Source organism: Carassius gibelio, chromosome B21 (genome assembly GCF_023724105.1).
Source record: "Carassius gibelio isolate Cgi1373 ecotype wild population from Czech Republic chromosome B21, carGib1.2-hapl.c, whole genome shotgun sequence".
Classification (NCBI taxonomy): domain Eukaryota; kingdom Metazoa; phylum Chordata; class Actinopteri; order Cypriniformes; family Cyprinidae; genus Carassius; species Carassius gibelio.
The window spans coordinates 14,072,907-14,095,842 of record NC_068416.1 but is presented as its reverse complement, the minus strand read 5'-3'; the positions used below and the strand labels follow the sequence as shown (position 1 = coordinate 14,095,842).

Sequence of the window (22,936 nt, the reverse complement as noted above, 5' to 3'; positions counted from 1 at the left end):
CTGTTACATTAGACAGCAACTTGTCCAGGCAAAACGTTAAAGAACGCGACACACACTTCTCGCAGAAATCCTGTAGAATTCAACCAACCTGATGATGACTTTGACACTCCTGAAGTGTTTCCACTTTTGTGTTCCATATGCATCAGATGTTTAGCCAATGGTCTGAGGATGCGATAACTGAGGCTGAGACTAGGGTTCAGCTAATGTATATTTCTGGTGATGGATGTGCATTCTGTCTTCCCAATACATTAAAACAACAGCGTTGAGAAAAAAAGAAAGAAAAAAAAGTGGACAAACCATTCACAATGCGAATGTCGTTTGATGGAATATGAGCAGTCATTTATTTCGTCATCACCCGGGTGCTGATAGCGCATGTGCACAGGTGAGGCCTGAACAGCACGTGTTGATATCTGTTTAAACTAAACATTTAAGAGCCAGAGGACACAAGCTGGCGCACACAGTGAGAAGATTCAAGCTCTCTCTGAAATATTGTGTTTAAATTGACAAATTCACACAAAAATTGTCAAAATGCCCACCTTGGTAAGTATCCTACAGCAAACATAGCTGGCTGAACGTACTGTATCAGAGAACTGCATTATCTTAAAGTGACAGCACTTTCTTAACATTAAACAAACAGCAACAACAAAGAAATCACTCACTGCTCTTGACTGAATAGCTTTTGTAACTTTAATTATGATTAATCTTTAATGTATACAGTCAAATGTGCAATGTTGTGTTACAGTTGATTACTTTATTCGATTTCTGTACCTAAAACTAATGTTAGACCTAAGTTACCAAAAAAACTGAAGTTAAAGCTTGTAGTTAGATAGATTATTCTTATTTTCTTTATTTTTATTTGACAGTATAGTTTTTCCCTAAACATCCGAACCACACCGAAACCGTGACTCCAATACCGTGATACAAACCAAACCGTGAGTAAATTGAACCGTTCCACTCCATTACATACCTATAAGGTCTTTAATGGTTTAGCTCCTGCGTACCTAACTAGTCTTCTACCACACTACAATTCATCATGCTCCCTAAGGTCACATAACTCTGGACTGGTAGTACCTAGGATAGCAAAGTCCACTAAAGGAGGTAGAGCTTTTTCGCATTTGGCTCCAAACTATGGAATAGCTTTCCTGAAGTTCGAGGTTCAAAGACACTCTTTCTGTTTAAATCTAGAAATCTCAAATGTGCAATATTATTCTTTAGCTTGGGTTAAACAGATTCATTTTACTTGGTTGAAACAGCAGCTACGCTAATTACAGTATGTCTCTATTTGTTTCTCTGTTTTTGCCACGGGTAACTAGGATTTACACAAGCTTCAGTCTGGAGCCAACCCTGAAACACTGTACAGAACTACCAAATTTTGCTATAAGTTTTATTGCATCGTATAATAATTGCTGTTAATAGTGCTCATTGTCTGTTTGATTACGTCTTTTATTTTTCTGTACATTTCTGCCATGTGTACCTAAACTGACAGTCACCACTGATAAGCTACTACTAAATATTGTAAAATATTTATTTTTTCTGAAGATGCTTTAAAAAGCGCTTTACAAATAAACTTGAATTGAATTTAATTTATTGTTATTCTATATCAATGTGCAAAACATTGTCAGAATTTATGGCTTTTGTTCTAAGTTTTTCTAATCTGAAAATCAGGGCTCAAAAGGAAGCAAGAAGATCCTCCAGTAGCGCTCAGCTCACAAATACGATCATTCAAAAATGATTTAAACAGAACGTCATGCTTATCTCTTTTAGGATGATCCCTTAGAAGGCAGAAGGTTTTGGAACAGACCCTGTGTTGATTCTGAAAACCGCAGCCATCTGAAAACAAGACGCCCGCAGAGTGTCATGACAGCAGCTCGGATGCCTGAATGTACATTATCTTAAACACTATTCTTTATCTTCCTTTCCAGCACTAATGTTTGCTTCTGTAGCCTAATGCAAATCCGGTTATTTTCTTGTCCAGAATCTTCTGTGATAAATTCAGCTCCAGCTGCTTAACATACAGACTCCATATAGGCGTTCTGCATAAACTTTAAGCCACTGAATCATTTAGTTTTAATGCTTTTGAGAAAAGTTTACAAGTTTGCAAATCATCCATTGATGGAGCTTACACTGTTAGATTGCACAGCTATGAAAATCTATCCAACAACAATGGCATAATTATTTGTGAAATCTGATCTTCATATTGACTTGTAATTGGTCTTTCTATTACATCTCTTTATCCATCAATTTATAATCAACCTGTCCTTCAGTCTAAATTTGTTATCTGCTAAAAGTTTTCTTTGCACATATGAAAAATTTACAGCAAAACAGCATTATGTAAAGAGCAATACATAATATCTCTTGGTCTATATGTAACTGCCTAGCCAGCTGCACATCATAATTGTGGAGCGACAAAAATAGACCGAGCAGTCAATTTCATTTGTGTTGGCATATCTTCAGGGGTACGGGACACACATATGCATGTTCAAGAGAGCGACTACAGGCAAGCCAACATAACAGATAACAACAAAGCCAGCCCGTATCACAGTAAAACAAAGACTCGGTGGGAGACGCCACTCCTTCAAGTCAAGCACAGATACAGAGACAACACACTCCATTGTGTCACACACTCAGATAAGCTGAGCACATTTGCTAAATTGTCCATGCAAGTTGGCAGATGCCTACATCAGTCGGTCGAGTGATAGATGCAGTTATGTTAGAAATCTCTATCTTTAGGATATATCGTGTCCCCGGGCTCGCCACGGCACACGGGATGAAATTTACGACACCCTTCAACTCGAAAAAAACCTGGAGGGAACGAGGAAGTAGCAAAAGACAACATCCCGGGGACACCATGGGACACAGGACTGCATGTATCTTTGACTTTGGTTTGTTTCTGACCATCATCCTCCTTTATCATCTGCTCATGGCTCGCTTTCAGGATGGCCGAAAACCCCCTCTAGATGCTCCATCATACACAGGGGCATTTAATATCCACCCCACCCATGCTTTCGGTCTCAGATGATGGAGTCATTTTGTAATCGCCCTCGACTCTGTTCAAGGTACACCACACCAATAAACGGCAAATATTGCACTCAGATCACGTTTATGGTGCTTAACAGAGAACAGGCTAATATAGGAATTAATGAAAGCAGGAACCCTTTATTTTTCTCTTAAACCATAACAAAGGAAAACATGACAGCTTGACAGGGTATTAAAGAGCGTCAGGTTGTGATAGAGCCGCCTTGCCTTTGTCCAGCAACCACACAGTTGTGTGTGTGACCAGCTGTCGCCATGGAGACAACTCCCCTAAGGACCTCTTTGTGTACATGCAAAGTGTCGTACACATACACACGCTTGCCCATATCCACGGGACCTGTCAACATACACCTGTTAAACTTTTTTTTAAAGAACATTTCAATTCAGACGTTATAAAGGAATGGCGGAGAGAACATGTCAACTGCGGGAGAAAAGGAGATGTGTGTGGGTGTTGTGCTAGACGGAGCTTCTTTCTCCTGCGCTCTCTGTGAACTCAACCTTGAGAATGTCTCCGCCAAGACAGACCAATCACGTTCTGACTCGGCGTATTACGAAAAGGGGACTTCCTTTCACCCCGAGTTTTAATCTGCACCGTACATGTCAAGTATTGGTTTGTGCTGTGACTTGCCCAGGGAGTCTCTTTGCACAAAACAATGACAGTCATCCGCTGTGAAAATACACTGGGGCGAAACTTCGGCACAATTATTAGTGCTGGTTAACTTGACCTGACACGATGGCAACAGAAATAATTTCAAGAGAATAGAGCAGGAGTTCTGCAATGAGAGCAGCTCAGAATGTATCAAACGTTCTTATAACGGCTTCTCAAGCGACTTAAGGCTGTAATTCTTCCTAAACAAAAACCTTTTTAAATTTACATTGATAGTTTGGCCAAACATTTTGTTTTCTTCCTGTCATCACTTATCCTCATGTTGCACTGAACCTGTATGATTAACAATACTTTCTTCTGTAGGACACAAAAAATATATATTTTGAAGAATCTTCATGCAGCTCCATAGTGACTCAACTTCCAAAAAAAAGTAAATAAATACTAGCAATGCACAATAAATCAGAGCAATCTTAATTATTCAGTATTATCCAATTATCAAGATTTAATTAGGTTCTATAAACGATAACAAGAGTTTGAAAAATGTTCAATATAATTCTTATGCGCCAAAAGCAGAACAAAACATTGGAATCATGCCACACAGACCATTTACCCGCTCAACTCAAAGTTCAAACAGCAGCTCAGCGTGAGCTTACTAGAGCAGAAGTGTTTACTTGCTGATAAGCCTCAGTCTCATGACCAATAAACAGTGCCTCATTCTATATGAGGGATATTGATATAGAATTTCATTACATTATTACTGTAGACATATTAAATGTATCAAAGGAGTAATGGAATATAATTACAGTATTTTTTGTGATTAAGCTATTTTTGCATTTGTGCATTTACACTAAATGTATTTAGATTACTGTTTGTCATACAAATACCTAGAATATATTGATACATTTACAGATACCATATAGATGAATATTTACTGTAGTGTTGAGGTTTTAATTGTGGTTATCATTATGTAAATGCATGCTATGGTGGAAGACCAATAGTAAATAAAAAACAAAAATAAATACTTTTTTTAAAAGAAAAAAATACATTTCACCATATAAAAAAAGACATACAGATATAACTGTTTGTGATAATGAACATAAATTTACATCTGCATCAAGATACTACTACTGTCAATTCAAGCTACTGTCAAATGTGCATTTCTGAGAGAAAAGAAAGAAGTAATAATATTAACAGGGCAGCATGCACTGCAACACTCTTAAAAATAAAGTTGCTCCACGATGCCATAGAAAAATCTTTCTCTAAATGCTTCCATAAAGAACCTTTAACATCTCAAGAACCTTGTTGTTTCACAAAAGGTTATTTGTGGAGAAAGAAGGTTCTTCAGATTATAAAAAAGGTAAGGAAAAGATTGTTCTTTAAAAAAAACATATGATTAAATGGTTCTTTGTGGAACCACAAATGGTTCTTCTTTCGCATCGCTGTGAAGAACCATTTTTGATAGCAAAAATCTGCCTTTAAACTCAAAAGAAATAAGATTTGAAATGTATCAGTATTGAATGATAGAAAACATTTTATTGTGATAATATTTTTGCCCATATTGCCCAGCCCTACTTTGAGGTATAAAATTGAAAAATAAAGAAAAGAAATGGATGCATGGATGAATCGTTGACAATAAGATCTAAAACATGCATTTAGATAAGAGATATGGTGAATTTTCATTTTTATATTGACTTTAACCCTTTAAGCGTTATCTCTTTGATCAAGAGATATCAGAGATAAAGCTTCTATATAATTTTCTTCAACCAGAGTTTTTTTTCAAGTGCTATATATTTAAGTGTCCTTCCAGATGTTCCTGTTCTATTACTGTGAGCTCTTATGTTTTATTAATCAAGCGGTATAGATCATTCAGCAGTATATTTCAAAAGAAATGCTTACTGTATCTTTCATGTTGTACATTATTATTATGCTTTAGCATACAAAACATTTGTTATATAGCATGTTCTAATTTTCATTCATTTTGCAACCTAAACATAAACTATCATCTTATCAAATTTATAAATTGTCATTGTAAAAGAGCAGCATTAAGATTTTTTTTTTAATTCTATCATGTTTCACAGAAGAAGAAAAAAAAACAATGGCATATGGGTTTAGAAAGGCATAAAGGGTAAGTAAAAAATGACTGCATTTTCATTTTAGGGTGAAAAAATCTTATAATCTTGCTTGTTTACAACCCATAGCCCCTGAGGATTAATCAGAGCTCTCAATTACCAAAAGATCTGTCATCACATCAGCTCAGATGAAATCCACAGGCAGAGAGAGAAAATGATTGCTGGAGAGGTGACAACAGCATGTAATAATGCAAAGTAAACCCAGTGTTTAGGGGGATATGAGTAAACAATCCCATTTCCATGACAAAGGGGTGAAGCAGATGTGACTCACGCACAAGGCGCCATTCCAGATGAAGGCTCGCTCATCTAGTGCTCGATCTCTCACGTCTACCGCTTACCCTGCAAGGAATTCGGCCTGTTCTGCAGTAAAGACAAGCTCCCTGATGACTTGATGGTGTCATAAATTAATAGAATGGCACAGGCTCTGACTGAGACACTGCTGTTTCACTAGTAGACAGAAATCTACACAACAAATAAACCGGAGAGTGGAGAATAGAGAAGAGCAGAGGATGGAGCTCTCCATTTTTTAAAGTAGATGTTCTCCTAAAACTCCTAGAGAAAAAAAAGCTATTAGCAAATGAGACAACTGTTGACATACAAAGAAGAGCTATAAAATGAATATGGATGGCATATCTCAGATCATTTGGTCTAGAAGGAAACTGATCTCTACAATCTCTGACTTCTGACTAATCGAGAAAAATGTCTCCAATTGCTTCCAGCTCCTTATGTTGGAAATAACTGATATATTAATAAGGACATATTTTTGATTTCCTGCAGGTTAAAAAGGGAGGATAAAAAAAGACATAAAAGTGAAATAAGACCAGGGTTATAGCAGATGTCTAAAACTAAAACCATTTTTTTTTAAACTTCCATTACATACTAAGTATAATATATATAAATAAAATAAACATACAATAACATTTTAATAACATACAACTTATTATCGGCATTATTTCTCATTTTCATTTACTAAACTAAAACTACCTCAAAAGTGAAGTCACATCATCTTGATTGCCCCCAGGTGGCTGGCTGCAATATATGTCATAAACCCCGCCCTCTTCATGTAACCTTATGGGATGTGATACAAACTAAACGATCAAATTACACTTTTAATATTTCTCTTCCAAAGATGGTTTCCATCATTTAAGATAGTTCTTATGCCAATGTATGTCCATGTGTTTGTTTATCTCAACAAGAATGCTTCTAACTAGTTATTGTGTCATGTTTGTGAGCTTGCGATTGGGTCTGTGGGAGTTTGGGTGGGACTTTGATACCTTTTTTTTTTTTTTACGGTCTATGCATTTAACTACACAACTGGACATAGGTGTCATCCTACATTGGAAAAAAAAGGAAAAAGAGATGAGAAGAGACAAAGAAATGAGAAAAGGGATGAGAAGAGACCTAAAAGAGAGACGGAAGAGAAGGGAGGAGGAGATGAGAAGCAGTTAGTTAGTCACAAGACCCCAGTGGGCTGAAGGTTTCTCCTGCTGTTTTTTTTTTTTTTTTTTTTCAGAGCGTAGCCAAGAGTCTCTCAAACTCGGCTGAAGTGTCTGCTGGAGCTCACTGCAAGGGAGAGGAGGAATCATGAATCAGCCTGTCAGTCAGTGGAATAAAAGGAAAATCGAGTGATAGGGAAAAGAGGGGATGAAGAAGTGTGTGCAGGTGCCTGGCGGCAGAGCTCCAGGCCTGCTGAATTAGTTTAATTAGGTATGTGCTCCTGGCTGTCCTTTTTCAGCTCTGCTGCACACGTATTCCCTCTGCAGACTCCACGCCTTCAATCCCCTAATTTTTCTCCCTCTCCGGGCCATCCTCTCCGTCTCCTCCCTCCTCTAATCTAATCAGAATTCCTCTTCACTCTCCATTCCTCTCACAATAGCTCCATCATGGGCCAAATGGGGATTGTAGGGGGAAAACAGTGCAGAGCGTGTTCGATTATATCCGGCTGGTTAACTAGTAAATATGTCTGGGAGAACACAATCAATTTGCCGTTGTCAATGTTTGGCAGAGCAACTTGATGGTATCCAATGTAAAGATGAAATCATTCATTAGCTTTACTGTATTAAATCATTTTATGGCCAGCTGGACAGTGTAAACTCAACAAATCAGTGAACTGTAAAGTGTAATGAATCATCCAAATGTTTATTCTTTGGATGAAGTGACTGTGGGTTCTTAAACTCAAACATGACACCAAAGAGCTACAGAGTGTGAATGGCCTACTTATACTGTACGTAGTTCACTCTGAATATTAAGCAGTGGTAGGAAAAAGCATCTTAAAAATAAAAAAGACCAACATTACCTTTAAGCATGAACATATTATCACCTACAGCAACACATCCAACTTTCAATGGACTGAAAATAGGTTTCGCATCCAATTCGCTCGCCAACTCCACCACTTAATGCTTACATTACCTGTATCTGGGGGGAAAAGATTCAGTCCAATTTAAGCAGTGTAAATGGTTCTAATCGCAGCAATCTGTGATCGAACCACTTAAAGATGCCATAGAATGCAAACATAATTTTATAAGGTGTTTGAACACAGTTGTGTGGCCGCAGTGTTTGAAAACAACCAGCCTATAATGGTACAAATCCACTCACTCATTGTTTTATAATTATAATAATTCACACAAGCAGTTCCAGGTTTCTCACTACTATGACGACATAGTCGGTGAAAGTCCCGCCCATTTGTGATGCTCTCTGCCCTATTAACATATACTCAGCCCTGAGTGAGAAGCTGCATTCCGCCCTTACTGTTTTCTTGCTATAGCTGCTGGAGATACAATGTCAGTGCCAAAGAGCCATTAAAAGTGTTGTGTGTTGGGATGTACCACCGAACGTAGGAGTCTCCATAGACCACTGATGACATGGTGGTTAACATTAACTTTCGAAGAAAATATCCCGGAAAAGAAAATGGAAATGTCCTATACATTTGTGCTAACATTCCGGTGTGGTAAAATACACGTTTATGGTGGGACTCCCCTGGTAAAAAAATTATTTTGTGGGCTAAATATCACGTTATTGGGGTCGCTTAAACCCTCGGACTTGGCAACACTGACTGCTCTGCACTCGTCTGAAAAGGAAGGCGGGAGTGGCAACTCATTTGGGTCATACCATAAAAGTGGCAGTTTTAACAAACTATAAAAAAAAAATACAAAAAAATTGTGGAGTATTTTGAGATAAAACTTTATATACATTTATACACATATCTGGGGACATCAGAGAACAATTTAAAATATTGTATCAATCCATTCTATGGCACCTTTAAAAGGATTAAACTGAGGAAATAAAAGGTTTTCTCTCTTTTCACCTTGCTTTTTCATGTTACAAATCAGAAAAATAAATAAATAAAAACAAAAATCCAAAATGAATAATAAAGTATAAATAGGAAATAAATCAAATAAAGGTATAAATAAGGTATTAAAAAAAATATATTATTTAAAAAAAAACTCAGGTTCAGATGAGAACAATATCAGTCGGAACCATGGCCTTCGCTCTGACAGCCAGAGTCCCACATAGGGATATGCTTGTATCAAATTTTCATGCTGCGATTAATTGCTAATGCTTTTATCACAGTGTACTGTATTATCACCATACTGAAATTTAGTTAAAAAAATGGCCATTACACTGTATAACAGGCTTAATAACTTTTTTCTTATAACAAAAATAACAGAATATTTAAATACAATAAATCAATACAGATATATAAAGTTAAAAGTTTTACACAGATTAAAGTGCAAAAGAACTATAAAGACCAATAGCTATCATTTTACAATAAGACCTCATTAGTTATCAATTAACATTCACAATGAACAATAGCTACATTTGCTTCTGAAGTTTTAGTTCATATTAGCTGATTAAATAACACAGTTGCAACTTTCGGTTTTACCAATGTGTTATTAAATATTGGAATGCCTAAGATAACTAATTAATTAACTAATTAATTAACTAATGTTAACTAATGAAGGCCTAATGTAAAGTGTGAAACAAACAATAAAGAATCAAAACCCTTTCAAACAATATCTAGGGCATTTTGTAGTCCAGAATATTATTTATTTTTAATTTTTTTAAGTTTTGAAAATGAATGGCCTATTAAGTTTAAATTTCTAAGTATTTGGCGTTGTGATGAACACCATAGCAAATCCACAAATCTGAATGGCTATTTAAATCTATTAGGGCAGCTGCTTTATTTATGGGGTTTCCAGGGTAACGGCTGCTGTTTCTGCAGTTTAGCGCCATCCGCTGTCAGAAAGTGAATGTGCGTTCATTCAGCGCATCTCTCACTTGTTCCCCCATGTGCTTTTCATGCATGCTTGTTTACATCAAAGCACACACACTCTTTCAAGCAGCATACAGCGGTGTTGTGCAATTTGACCAGTTGGTGGGAATAAGTATTCTTAAGTATTAAGTATTCTTAAAATGCATACCAAATTCGAAATTTATAATGTATAATTATTTACGGTATTTAGAAGCGCCCATGATAACAATATTGTACATACTCATTATCATGATATATCTATCATAACTCTTATATTAAACTTTTATTTGAAATCAAATCAAACTAAATATCAGTGACACTTGAAAACAAATAGTACTGCTAGACTTTCTCAAAACTAACTTTTACTTATGTAATTTTCGTTTTTGCAATTTACTTGGGAATCAGTTGGTTACATAAAGTCATATCCCCTCAGGTCCACACAAAGAAGGTCTTTAAAATACTTAGAGAAAGCCAATTCACATATATAAATATCTAGCCGTTCACAAATTACAATTATGATGATTAAACATATATTATTATACATTAGAATTTTCTTTTTAGTTCTGAATGTGTCCGGGAGGTATGCCAGAAAAAGCTTTACCTCTGCTAGTTTAACTGTGCATTTCAGCTGCACAAAGATGAAGGTGTATGTGTGTGTGTGTGTGTGTGTGTGTGTGTGCGTGTGTAAGCGAGGAAACAAGAGAGGTGTGGAAATGGTAGAGAAAGCAAGCAACAGAATGTGTGTAGGTTACAGACATGGGCATTTCAGAGTGAGTGAAAACTTTGTATGCATGAGTGTGTGTAACCATATGTGTTACCAAGTATGACTCTCCTGGAAGTATTCTTGAATGTATTCATATGAGTATTTGGCAAGGTGATTGGCAGTTTGATTGCCGGAATGGTGAAACAAAATGGATAAATACATATGGTGATTCAAAACAAAATCATATTCCTTCATTCCTTCTTTCAGAAAGAGACAAGCCATCATAAATAAAACCAATTTAGAGTGGACCAAGATGACCCAGTATCCATCATCTTGTCACCAGCATGCATACTTTCCCACATATTTAAAACAACAAAATGCTTTTTATAAGATTATAAAAAAAGCATATCCCTCGTTCATCCATCACTCTCCATTAGTAAAAGCTAAATGCCTTGTGTCAATCTGCCCGAACTGATAAAGATAAAAATAATTTCACTGCATATCTGCCTGCAACATGCATCAAACCATCAGAAAAAAGCCCAACCCTTGCAAAAAGAGCATCACTCTGCAGAGTGATTTTTTTTCCCAACATGGCATAAATGGCCTTGTAGGCTTTGACTGACTGTCTCTGAGCTCCAGTAGAACGTCACATACTCCATCGGCTTCAAAATCAACAGCCACTGCAGGGAAAAAAGCAGTACGCAAGCAGCTATTAGTGAGGTGCCACAGGGCACATGACTGAGCCTGCTGCTGTTTTGAACCACACCACAAGAACACAAAACAGCTTTGACTCTTCTTAATCTCTGCCTTTCTCTTTAGTTTTGTTCTGATCAGTGGGAATTTTGAGACGGCTGGGAAGCATTCAGGTAGAGTTAATCAGATCTATAAGAACAGCGTCATCTCTGAGATGAGTGGGCCCTGCCAGTCACCAGTAGCTTCCGGGGACACTATCCCATAACTTACTTCAAAACAAGCAACAATCAGTCCCAAAATCACTGTAAAGTTTGCAGCATCAGTGTGGGGATTACTTGTTAGCTACTTATGTAAACTCACGGCCTCTGCAGCAGTGAGGGACAAAGGACCGAGATGGCGAACAGTGTGTGGAGCTGTGCACATTGCAGAACGAGCCTGCGGCGGAGCACTGCAGCTGTCAAGCAGGAGCTCTACCATGCATCCGTGACTGATTACCGAGGGGCCACTACGTCACACGTTCACGCAATGCAGGCCTCCGCAAGATGTGCAGCCGAACTGTTGGGGAATGACAAATTTGTCCTTTTTTTGTCTTGTTTGAATCACTGTGAACTGCAGTTAAGCCTGGGGCCCAATGTGTTTTGAGCTCTCCTGCTGAGATTTTAATTTGTTTAGCTAAAATGTTAAATCACAACTTGCGTGCTTTGGGTTACTAATTAATAATAGGGAACTTCTGCTGCATTTGGGAATGAATTTTTACACTCCTCTAGAGAATAAAATTTCTGGCTGCATGGCTAATAAACAGAATATCTTGTAGTGTCTCCTTCAGTTTAATTAGGTCACTTTTTGTCATATGGCTGAATGAATCGTGCCATTTCAGCACTGGACACAGAACTAATACGATCAGGGCTTTTGCTAATTGGAGCACTGAAAGTCACATGGCCGTTGACTGGAAGCATGCACGCTGACAAATCACTGGCAATCATGCTAACAAAGGGAAGCCATTTTGCATATATCATCATCAGATTTAACACAACAAAGAAGATGGATGCGGGACTGGCTCCGGCAGCATGGCATTTATCGAAGAGCACGACATACAACAACCCATGCTACATGATTAGATTGGGCCGCAAATGATCAGAAACGAGTAGGAGGGGTGGATGTAATGGCAGTGTGCTTAGGCCACCCAGTGCAGCTGACACCAGGCAGAAGGTGACTAGAAACCACCTCCGGATCTGTGCGGATCTCTCCCCCAGGGCTCGGCCATGCTAGCACAGCGGCAGTGAGGACAAATGAGTGTGTTGCAGTGCTGACATCAGACTGGCATGGGGATCGAGGGAGCCATATGACGGCTTGCCGAAGTGTGGCTTGGAGACGGGCCAGTCATTGCTGGCACAACGGAGCGCCGCTGCTCTTCTCCGCCTCTGCGCCATGACGGATGGGCGGGCAGACAGCTGTTTAACATCACAAGATTTACAGCCCTCCCGTAGCAGCCGTCAGTCCAGCACCTATCAGCCTGAAGTAAATCTCCTGTCTCCTGCCTCTCAGAGAGGAGCGTGAACTGAGGAGCCACTCAAGCAATCAGCTGTTAATCATCTGACCTCTACTGTTCTGCCATAACCGAGGCCAGGCCAACCCCTATCGCTTTCCTCCTTTTCCTCTTTCACTTTCACTCATTCTCTTCTCTCCCTCCTCTGCCCTCTTCTGCATAGGGATGTGTAAAGCTACCTATTTTCAAAAATCGACTTGTTAGAGGGCTGCCTGAATGACTAGTTGGCAAATAAATGCTAAGGAAGCCCTGTATAATTAGGCTTTTTGGGATTCTCCAGACACAAGTTGAACATTTCTTATGGGACATTAACATAAGACACATCTTTGAATTTAAACATGCTGGGGTTTCCATGCACATCCTAAAAAGCTTGTGCTGGGATACTTAAAGTCAGCATGAAATGGAAATTCACCCTATTTTCTAAATGCATGTTACTTATCTTATTGTGAATGATATATCCATGCATGCGTTTAATTTTTCACCACAGTTCTGAGTAGGGATACATCGATCCATTACTCAGTATCAGTATTGGCTCCGATACTGCCATTTTCTGTTGGATCGGGTATCGGTCAGACGAGACAGATCCAAATTTGATATAGTGCATAAACTATACTGTATTATTGTTAAGCCCCACGAAAGGCACAAAAGCATTATAAAGCTCCATAACATTTTCATGCTCTATATTTTAAGTGTTCTGAAGACGTTCCATAGTTTAATGTGAAGTATAGATGAATATTTAAGTCAACTTCACATAAACTCTTCTCCCTGCAGCGTCTGTCTGTCATCCTCCATTCAGCATTCAAACTATATGTCGCGTTCGGTTACTACAGTAAAAATGATGAAACTCTCTTCAAGAGCGCTCAATATCTGAGATTTAAAACTGGAAAAAAAAGGCTCAATAAAATATTTCACAGACAGCAGCAATGTCTCTTCCCTTTTTTATGCAGAAGGATGCGCACTGTGACTGCGTGTTGCTTCAAGCGTAATATTCTGCGCACGGGATGTGCATAAGCGCTTTGTGTCTCTCTGTTTTGGAGCCATACACTTTTGTTTATACTTTTGCATAAGTAAAAGTTTATCAATAATAGGATAGCCATATGTGCCCTTCTGCCCCTTGGAATTATACGATCCTATTAGTTATTCACATATTCTTATTCTGTGACAACTTTTTTACATTGTTTTTTTTTTTAAGTTTTGGGACTTTTTATTGAAAAAACAAAAAGGTTCTATGTACAGAAGTCTCTGGAACACAAAAACTCTGAAGCTCAATATCTCAAAACTGCTCAGAACGCAGAACCTTATAATCCCAAGGGGACGCTTTATACAGGACACATCATGACTAAGATTTTTTATATTACCTAAAACATCCAAAGTAGTTTGACCAAAAACATGCAGGTATTTTTACATAATTGACCAATCGTGGTATGTCACACGTGAGAAGGTGAGAATGATCAAAACCAAATCAAATACAAGCATGTGTTTGTTCGGTCAACTTGAAGCTGCGCACCGGTCATTGTATGACACCAAACTACCATGAGATCGATTTGAAAGCATAAGGAGCCACCTGCTCTGCTCTCTATAGGTCTCGTGAAATAATGACATACAACGATCGATCTGCACAGTGTAAACAGCCAAAACCTGGATATTTTAGGAAATATAGAATTCCTTTCAAGGGTGCGTCCTGTAAAATCAATAGTCTTTTTTGTTCTGGTCTATATATCATATGTTGCTGCCTTCATTACTGTGCTATGCATTTAAAATAAATGTGTTTTAATTTTATAGTGTGTGTATATATATATGCTACTTATTTGTAAATTAATGTATTTTACAAGAATACAAAGAGTAATGTATAACATTTTACCAGATTTAGTCCCTCACTTTTATTTGTTCCCCACTAAATAATGTTGTTTCACTAAATGTTTAATGTTTTTATAAATTTATTGTGCATCCATGATTTTTCTAGAATAACTTTTACTGCTGAATTATCCACTAACCTAGTTATAGTAGTATTTTTGTCGTTATTTTTCATTCAAATTAAGCTGTCTATATTCAGCAGATTGTGTTTAACATGATCAGATCAACTCACAGAAGTATAGAAATTCTACACTGATTTAAATCTGCTACTATCCAATCAATCATAGACAGAAATAAGTTCTTGCCCTTTTTCAATAATCCATTTCACTCAAATGTACATCACAACACAGAAGGAAAGATCTATTGCTACTTCTGTTTCATCGCAACTTCAAAAAACAGTGCAAGACTTGACACAATGACCAAACAGCTGCGTGTTGCTCTAAATAGGATGGATTTAAAAACCCTGTTTCAAAAGTACTGCTGCTAAAAATATCGAAAGTCTAGATAAACTAGTCTACCAAGTAAACTAGTGTTCCCCTTCCTATTTCTGCCTCCTTTCCTTTAGAATCTCTCTCTTTTCCCCTCCATCTCTCCATTGCTTTGTAATCCATGTCCCCTGTGCGCTGCTGGGAGGTCACTGGGCATAAGGAGGTGGATCAGCAGTGGCTGTGAATGCCGCAGTGTAAAGTTACATGCTCCGGACGCTTGCACAAGCTGCTGCTGGATAACACTTCTGCCCTTATGGAATTGCAGACAAACACACACAAATGTTTGTTTGTTTTTTATCATGAAGGGAAATTTCCACTGAGTCCTTTTGTTGTTATTACCATAAGCTAATGCTATTTTCTATCCCCTAACCCTACCTTAATTATATTTGATCACTTAGAAGTAGTGATTTAATTATCACACTGTACTTTACAGTAGCTGCTACACAATTTACACTGTAAGACCCTATTTAGAAAGGTCTGTCTTAAGGTCAGTTAAATAATGTATTTGTTTCATTGTCCTAGAAATGCCTCAAAGCTATGTACAAAGACTTATGCTGTTTTAAGAATTGGCATTTATTTTAAAACATTCATGTCTGGAGATATTTTTTCAAAAACAAGATGCTTTTGCAGTTGCCATGGCTTGATTCCACAAAGAGAGCAGACGTTTTGATTGTGTGCGTAAAGTGACTTTGGGACAATGGAGGAAGTTCTGGCACAAGCCAGGCCTTGACATAAAAAATACACAGAATATGCAAAACTATGGAAAACTAAGGAAACCTGACCCGGTTGAAGCCATCTGCTATGCAACTATGCAAATGCAGCGTAAACAGAGCACGACTACGGTGGAGCAGGGAAATAAATTGGAGGGCAGGTCACATGACCTTGCACTTCATTTATGAGACAACAGGAATGCTAGGTCGCACATAGAGCGAAGCATTTACTCTGCTCGCATCTGCCCACCCCTCCTCCTACTCGCTCTGGCATCTGGCACTTTCTCCTACTCTGTAATGCTAGGTAATTACCTCCCCTATCTGTTGCTGCTTACCCATTCTACCTACTCTCAAAACATTCAGGATAAGCAGTGGGCTACTTTAATTATCTGCTTTCTGCATCACTCTGGAAGGCGTCCAAGTCTATCCCCCCGGACCGCCTCAAAATAAATCAGGGATTCATACCAAAACCAGTCACGCTTGTGTCCATAGCGCACCATTATAATACGTGTTGTGGGCTGCACTGCTTATGTTGAGTACTGCGGTTCAAGCAACACAATGTAATCTGCGGCTTCAAAGGCTGCCTGGGCAACTAGCGAGTCTGACCTGGACCTCTTCTAATGATAAGTGCCTAAGCGGCCTTAATCACTGGTTTCACACCATTGTGAACGTGCGCAGTGTTTGAATGCTTCTCAATGACCTGAGGTCCGTTAACAATTCATTTGGGTTAGCAACTACAGTTCATCCGATGCCAATGAGTGAAATGGAAAGGAGGGTACAAAATAAAATAAAAATAACTTCCCTGGAGGTGGAAACAGACACGAGCATCTCGGTGGTGACCTTTTTCCCAACTTATCATCATCCGGAGAAGTGATCCCTAGAGTTTTTTTCCTCTTGCTTTGGCTGGCATGGGGACTGAGTCACACGTCAGCCTGGATTAAAAGCTGCCCGTTACTCCAGGCCGTGTGTTGCCTTAAGAGAGCTGTGTGTTTGCACATGTGAACGAACTGTGCATGCATGACCTTGGACCTTGATAGAGTGAGCATGACGTTTTAACACTGTGTGGCCGTGTGCGTGTATAGGTATGCGTGTAGTGGCTGACATGTCATTCCGGCACCTATACCCATTCTCTGCACTCTTCCTGGTATCCCAGTTTGCTTCAGCTTAAAATAAAGTACACACTCTGCGTCTGAACAAAGTCTGGGCTGATTTCTGGATCCCATAATGACTTTAGAGACACGACCAATTAGCTATGAGCTCACACAGATAAAGTCATGTGACTCAGCTCAGCAAAAGGGCCTTTCCTTGATGCCATTTCTTTATCATCAACACTGCAGAACACAGGACAAATAAGTGAGCTGCACCAGACAAAAGGGCAGCTCCTCCGGAGCACTAGGCATGCAGTCTTCTTCACAGACATCAGTGAAATGCTCTGAAGCCGTGGATGTCTGGCATCCCTTAGGATGGATCATTCCTTCACCCTCCACAGCATCAATAGACAGCCGTCCACACTAAAAGGGAGACTGTACATGTATTGCACATCAAGGATCTGTCCATGCAAGAAGTGTTGAAAAGCAAGGCAGCCAAATTGAAGGAGTCTGGTGAGTGAGTCAGAAAGCAAACGGAAACAAGGCCTGATTCTTTCTGTAGCTCTTTTTAGTATGTGTTCCTGTGACTGCGATGGGATGGATCTGTGACACATGTTTCAGGAAATAAAGATTAAAAGAAAGACTTTCAATGCAGCCAATATGCTAAGGAGATGTCATAGTATAATTACGTACCAAAAAAAAAAAAAAACCTTGTCAAGGTTAAGGTTAGATGGATCCACAGACATTACAATTCTGGACGATATTGTGCTTCATGTTAAAAAAAGATAACCCAAAAAAAGGCTAATATTAAAATGGCACATTATGTTGTCTTAATAAATAAATACACTTAACATGTAAACACTTAAATAACACTTCAAAAGCTAAAAAGATAATTTACAGTATAGACCAAAAGTTTAGAAACATTACTATTTTTTATGTTTTTGAAAGAAGTTTCTTCTGCTCATCAAGCCTGACTCCTAATTTTTGATCTGTACTGTAGGTATGACAACATTAAATGCAGATCTAAACATTCATTTTACATTTTAATATTTCAAATATTTTTTCAGACTATTAAATATATATATATATATATATATATATATATATATATATATATATACACACATAGATAACTGGTACTATCATTTTGTGCATCCCTACTCTCAAAGATATTGTATTTGTTATTAATAATAATGACAAAATAAATATATCAAATATACAGTATATATATATATATATATATATATATATATATATATATATATATATATATATATATATATATATATATATATATATATATATATACTGTATATACACACACATATAGCATACAGTATATGTGACCCTGTATGTGAAAACCCAACTAATGTCTGGGAAATGTAACATCGATATATTTATTACTGACTGAGTAAGATCATGTCAAGATTGAAATCATAGTGAAATTAATGGTTAAAGTAAAACTTTGATGCTTATCTCATAATTAGATTTTGAGATTTAAGCCTGGATTTCACAGAGAGGCTCACATATAATGACATATTGTATGCTCAAACTCAGTATACAATCAATAAACAATTTAACAGAATCAAGAAATCAGTATCAACACATAGACCAAATTGTGATTGGTTACAATAACAAACTGCTATATATATTATATATATATATATATATATAATGGTGCACAATAGATGTGTAGATTGCTGTAATTGACTCTTCACCTCAGCAGCCGTAATGGTAATCTCAATTAAAAATTATGCAGTCATAATGTATCATACAGCATGTTTTCCTTTTATTGTGTGCTCATCTCACATTAATAATTAAATAAAACTATAGATCATCATGTAGCTAGTAAGCCTAATTCACACCCAGCATGAGCATAAGAATGGAAGACATCATGAGGCAATGTTATGATGAACTACCATCATGCTAATTGCAAAATGCTTTAAAAAGTAATTAATTAAGCTGTGCGCAAACAATCTGACAACTTGTCAGTTACCCAACACTGGGTCACTGTGTGAGCTGCATCAGGCAAAATTCAGTCTTATCATGGCTAAATGTGGAATTCTCTTCCAAACAGTTCCTTATACACAGACGCCAAAGGACAGCACAGAAGGACAATAAATAAATAAATTAGCACGCTCTCAAACCAGCCAGTCAACCTTCGTGTGTACAGACAGGGGAGGAAAAAAAGAACGGAAGACCACCTGTCCATCAGGAAAGCCACCAGCTTTCCATCCTCCCCCTCCTTTCTCTGTATCTCTGAGCCCAACGACGGCCAGTGATACTCCTTATCAGCTGGTGAGATGAGATTTAGTTCCAGGCCTAACACTCATGGGAGGCTATTGATAATGCTGGTCCCCCCTTCTGCTCTCCTCTCATTTTCCTGAAGTGGGACCTGCCTCGCCTAGGCCAATCAAAACCGCAACCATGACAGCAACTGCAAAACTGATTTCGAATCAGTGTAATGGGGTGACATACCATGTTCCAGCTTTGGATGAATATGATGAACCATGCAAAACCCAGATGTGCACCCTGGCAGTGGGCATCCCCTTAGTAAAATCCCCTCTTTTTCTCACTGCTACCTGGAAAGAAAGCTAGGTCAAGCTCCTGGTGATGGGCTGTGATGTTGTTTTGACATCCTCGCTGCTGCATAGCTGAATGAATAATCGATGGTGGCAATAACATTATTATTATTATAGCACGGTTTCAAAAATGCTCATGAAACTTTCATGGTTTATAGGTACAAAGCTGGAAACAGCACAGAGAAGCTAACATGTTCAAAGCAGTGTTTTTCCATTACTGACCCATATCCCCATGGCTAGGAATCATTTAATGGTCTTCATGCACAGAGCAAAACCATCTGCATCTTTGTGTCCACATTTTTATAGCCTCGTAAATGGCTGCATATAACTGTCGAACGAACCTATTATGCTGACAGACAGCAACTATTATGGGATTTTGATCACTCAAGCCTTTCAATAACGGCAGTGTCGATTTGATCAACCAGAGTTTGTCTCTGTCGTAAACTTAAGGAACGTAAGACTGAATACGTCCTACATTTATCAAGACTCAATTTGACTGATTCACCTAAGCGGTTATACGCAAGGGACTCATATGCAATTAGTGGTGTTAATCATATACTAATATTAAACAGTGAATTTAATTACATCCATGATGTATTGTCATCCACCGCCAGCGCTACTGGATTTTCACACGCCAGAGCCCAGAAAGATTTATCTGACACCAGCTCACAATCGAGTTATCCTCAGTTCTTCAGCCCTGGCTGCCCTGCCACAGAACAGTTGGTGATGGAGCTAATAGAGGGTTGTAACATGGCAACGGCAGAAAAAGACAACAGATGTTCAAGAGGGCGATACAAAAAGGATTAAAAACAGCATTTTGGTGGCTTTGTTTTGTAGATGTGCTGGCATCAATTAAAATTGACCAATGTATAGGTGGCTATAGAATTATCGCAGGCAAAAATAATAATAATAATAATAATAATAATTTGTTCATTGTACATTCATGTTCAAATCCTGTACAGATTTCTGTCAGTGTAACTCAAAAGATAACATATATATATATACATAGATAACTGGTACTATCATTTTGTGCATCCCTACTCTCAAAGATATTTTATTTGTTATAAATAATAATGACAAAATAAATATATCAAATATACAGTATATATATATATATATATATATATATATATATATATATATATATATATAAGAATGACGAAAATGTTTGCAAATAATTAATTATTATTTACAATAAGGCTCCATTTAACATTATTAACATTAACTAATGATGAAAAATACTCATTTAAAAGCAGTTATCAATCTTAGGTTATAGTTTTAACATCTACTTATACATTAATAAATCAAAAATCTTATTTTTTTATTATTATTTAATAGACCTAGCATTAACTAACAATAAATAGGTGTAATTATATTAATTAATATCAACATTTCTTTTAAATATATTAATAGTATATAAACGCATTTACTAATGTTAAACCTTATTGTTCTCTTAAGTGTTACTGTATTTTAAAATAGTCATGATAATATTGCTTGTGTAAGGAACATATCAAAATTTTACATGAAATCTATGAACTATCCACCACATAAAGTGCTTTGTTTAGGGGGATATTTTCGATTAATCTGTTGATCCAGTTCACAAAACTAGCTCGAATGATGTGTTCACAAATGAGATTGATCTGCTACTTGGTTTCAATTCACTGTTGGAGAAGATAATCAATAATCACAAAAAAAAAAAATCACCGTTTATCAGTGAAGCACTATTTTATGATACTTGACTGTGGTCATTTTATGTAATTTTGTTAAGCTTAATATCTACTGGAGAAAAGAGACCAGGAAATCCCTAAATATGATTTTCTGCAAAAGAAAGAAAACCATAATGGTTCAGAACATCAGCAATAAATAATAATGACATCATATTTGAGTTGCCTGGGAACAAATTTAATGTGACTTACACCATAAAAATATGTGATGAACTGGACTCCCTGAACTCGTTAATGATGATGCATAAAGGAGCTGAACCTTCTCAAAACATTCGATATGGCCAGAAACACTCTCACAGACCTCGGCTGTCAATTCAGCCAAACAATTTATTCGGACCATATGTTTACATGTAGCCCGTCCATTGTGAACTTGTTTAGAGGGTCAGATGGACATACCCTCTGAAAATTTTGTCAGCAAAATAAATACTTAAATAATTTATCAAAAAGCCATTCAGAGGATAAAACAGCCCCTTAACCAAACAAAAGGCTGTTTTATTCCCACGGCTTTTCCATTTCTTTCACTCTCTCTCTCTCTCTCTATCCCGTGCATCTGAGAGCCGCACATGGCATGACTCGAATGGGGGCATATCAATACACAGCGCCCGTTAGTAACGTTACGCTGGCACGCAGGTGTTCAAAACCATCCCCAATAAGGAATATATAAAACCACACTTCCGAGAGCTTAACAATAACACCAGACAACAACATCTTTGCTTATGAGTCAACACCATCCGTTTACTTCCCCAGCCCCGCGCATCACCTGCATTTCTGAAAACACATATTCTGATGACAAAAGCATCTGCAGAGACACACGGAAGTCTTATTACCTGGGTTTGTGGCTGTAAGCGAGCGCGCTTTATCCCCACTTCTCACTGGGAATTGTTCTTTTGTCTCTTGTATAGTCCAGAGAGGCGAAATGCGGCGTTTGCCCTCCCCTTTCGCTGCCGTTCAGTCGACGGCTGTGTGAGCGCGTCAAGCCGCTCCACCTGCATGCAATGCCACCGCAGCTCTGCTCTATGCGCGGTCTCCCGGTGGCGGCTATGGGCGCGAAATGAGGGCGCGGTCAGTGGAACACCTCACCAATCATCCCACGAGCGCTTCGTCTTCCAGTCTCACCGACGACACGGTGACTGCGGCACCGCTGTCTCAATGTCACGTACTTAATCAAAACCTGGACCACCGACTATGTCCAGTAACAGCGTCGCATGCGTCCCATCCGTTTAAACCAGGGGTCAAGCTTTTACGGTCTCCCGAAACGCTAAAATATTTACTTTGAATACCTTCTGGAATCTCAAAAACGTTTCTTATTGATCAATAAATATTAAGTTAACCCTTAGTTTTTGTATTCTTTTATTTGTTGTTTACATTATTGGTTTAGTGATAGCCTACCTACATTCCATTTAATCGTTTTGCAGGGCTCTATAAAATAGCCTAGTTACTTGATTCTGATTGGTCATTCTGAGGTTTCAAGTAAAATATTTACAAAAAATAAAAATAAATAAAAAAGGGAAAGAAAGTTGTCCATGA

General features: G+C 37.9%; 1 protein-coding gene across 13 annotated transcripts in view; it reads right to left on the bottom strand.

Annotated features, from left to right (window-relative positions):
* nrxn2a (neurexin 2a) overlaps window positions 1-22,623 on the bottom strand; it is a 339,692-nt gene extending 317,069 nt beyond the window's left edge. For 3 of the 13 annotated variants that reach the window (XM_052588890.1, XM_052588893.1, XM_052588894.1), the window contains exon 1: window positions 22,237-22,623. The gene's annotated coding sequence lies outside the window, so the exon portion shown is untranslated. The remainder of the gene's footprint in view (window positions 1-22,236) is intronic. The other 10 variants (XM_052588883.1, XM_052588884.1, XM_052588887.1 and 7 more) reach the window with 5 other exon arrangements.
* Window positions 22,624-22,936: the final 313 nt, after the last annotated feature.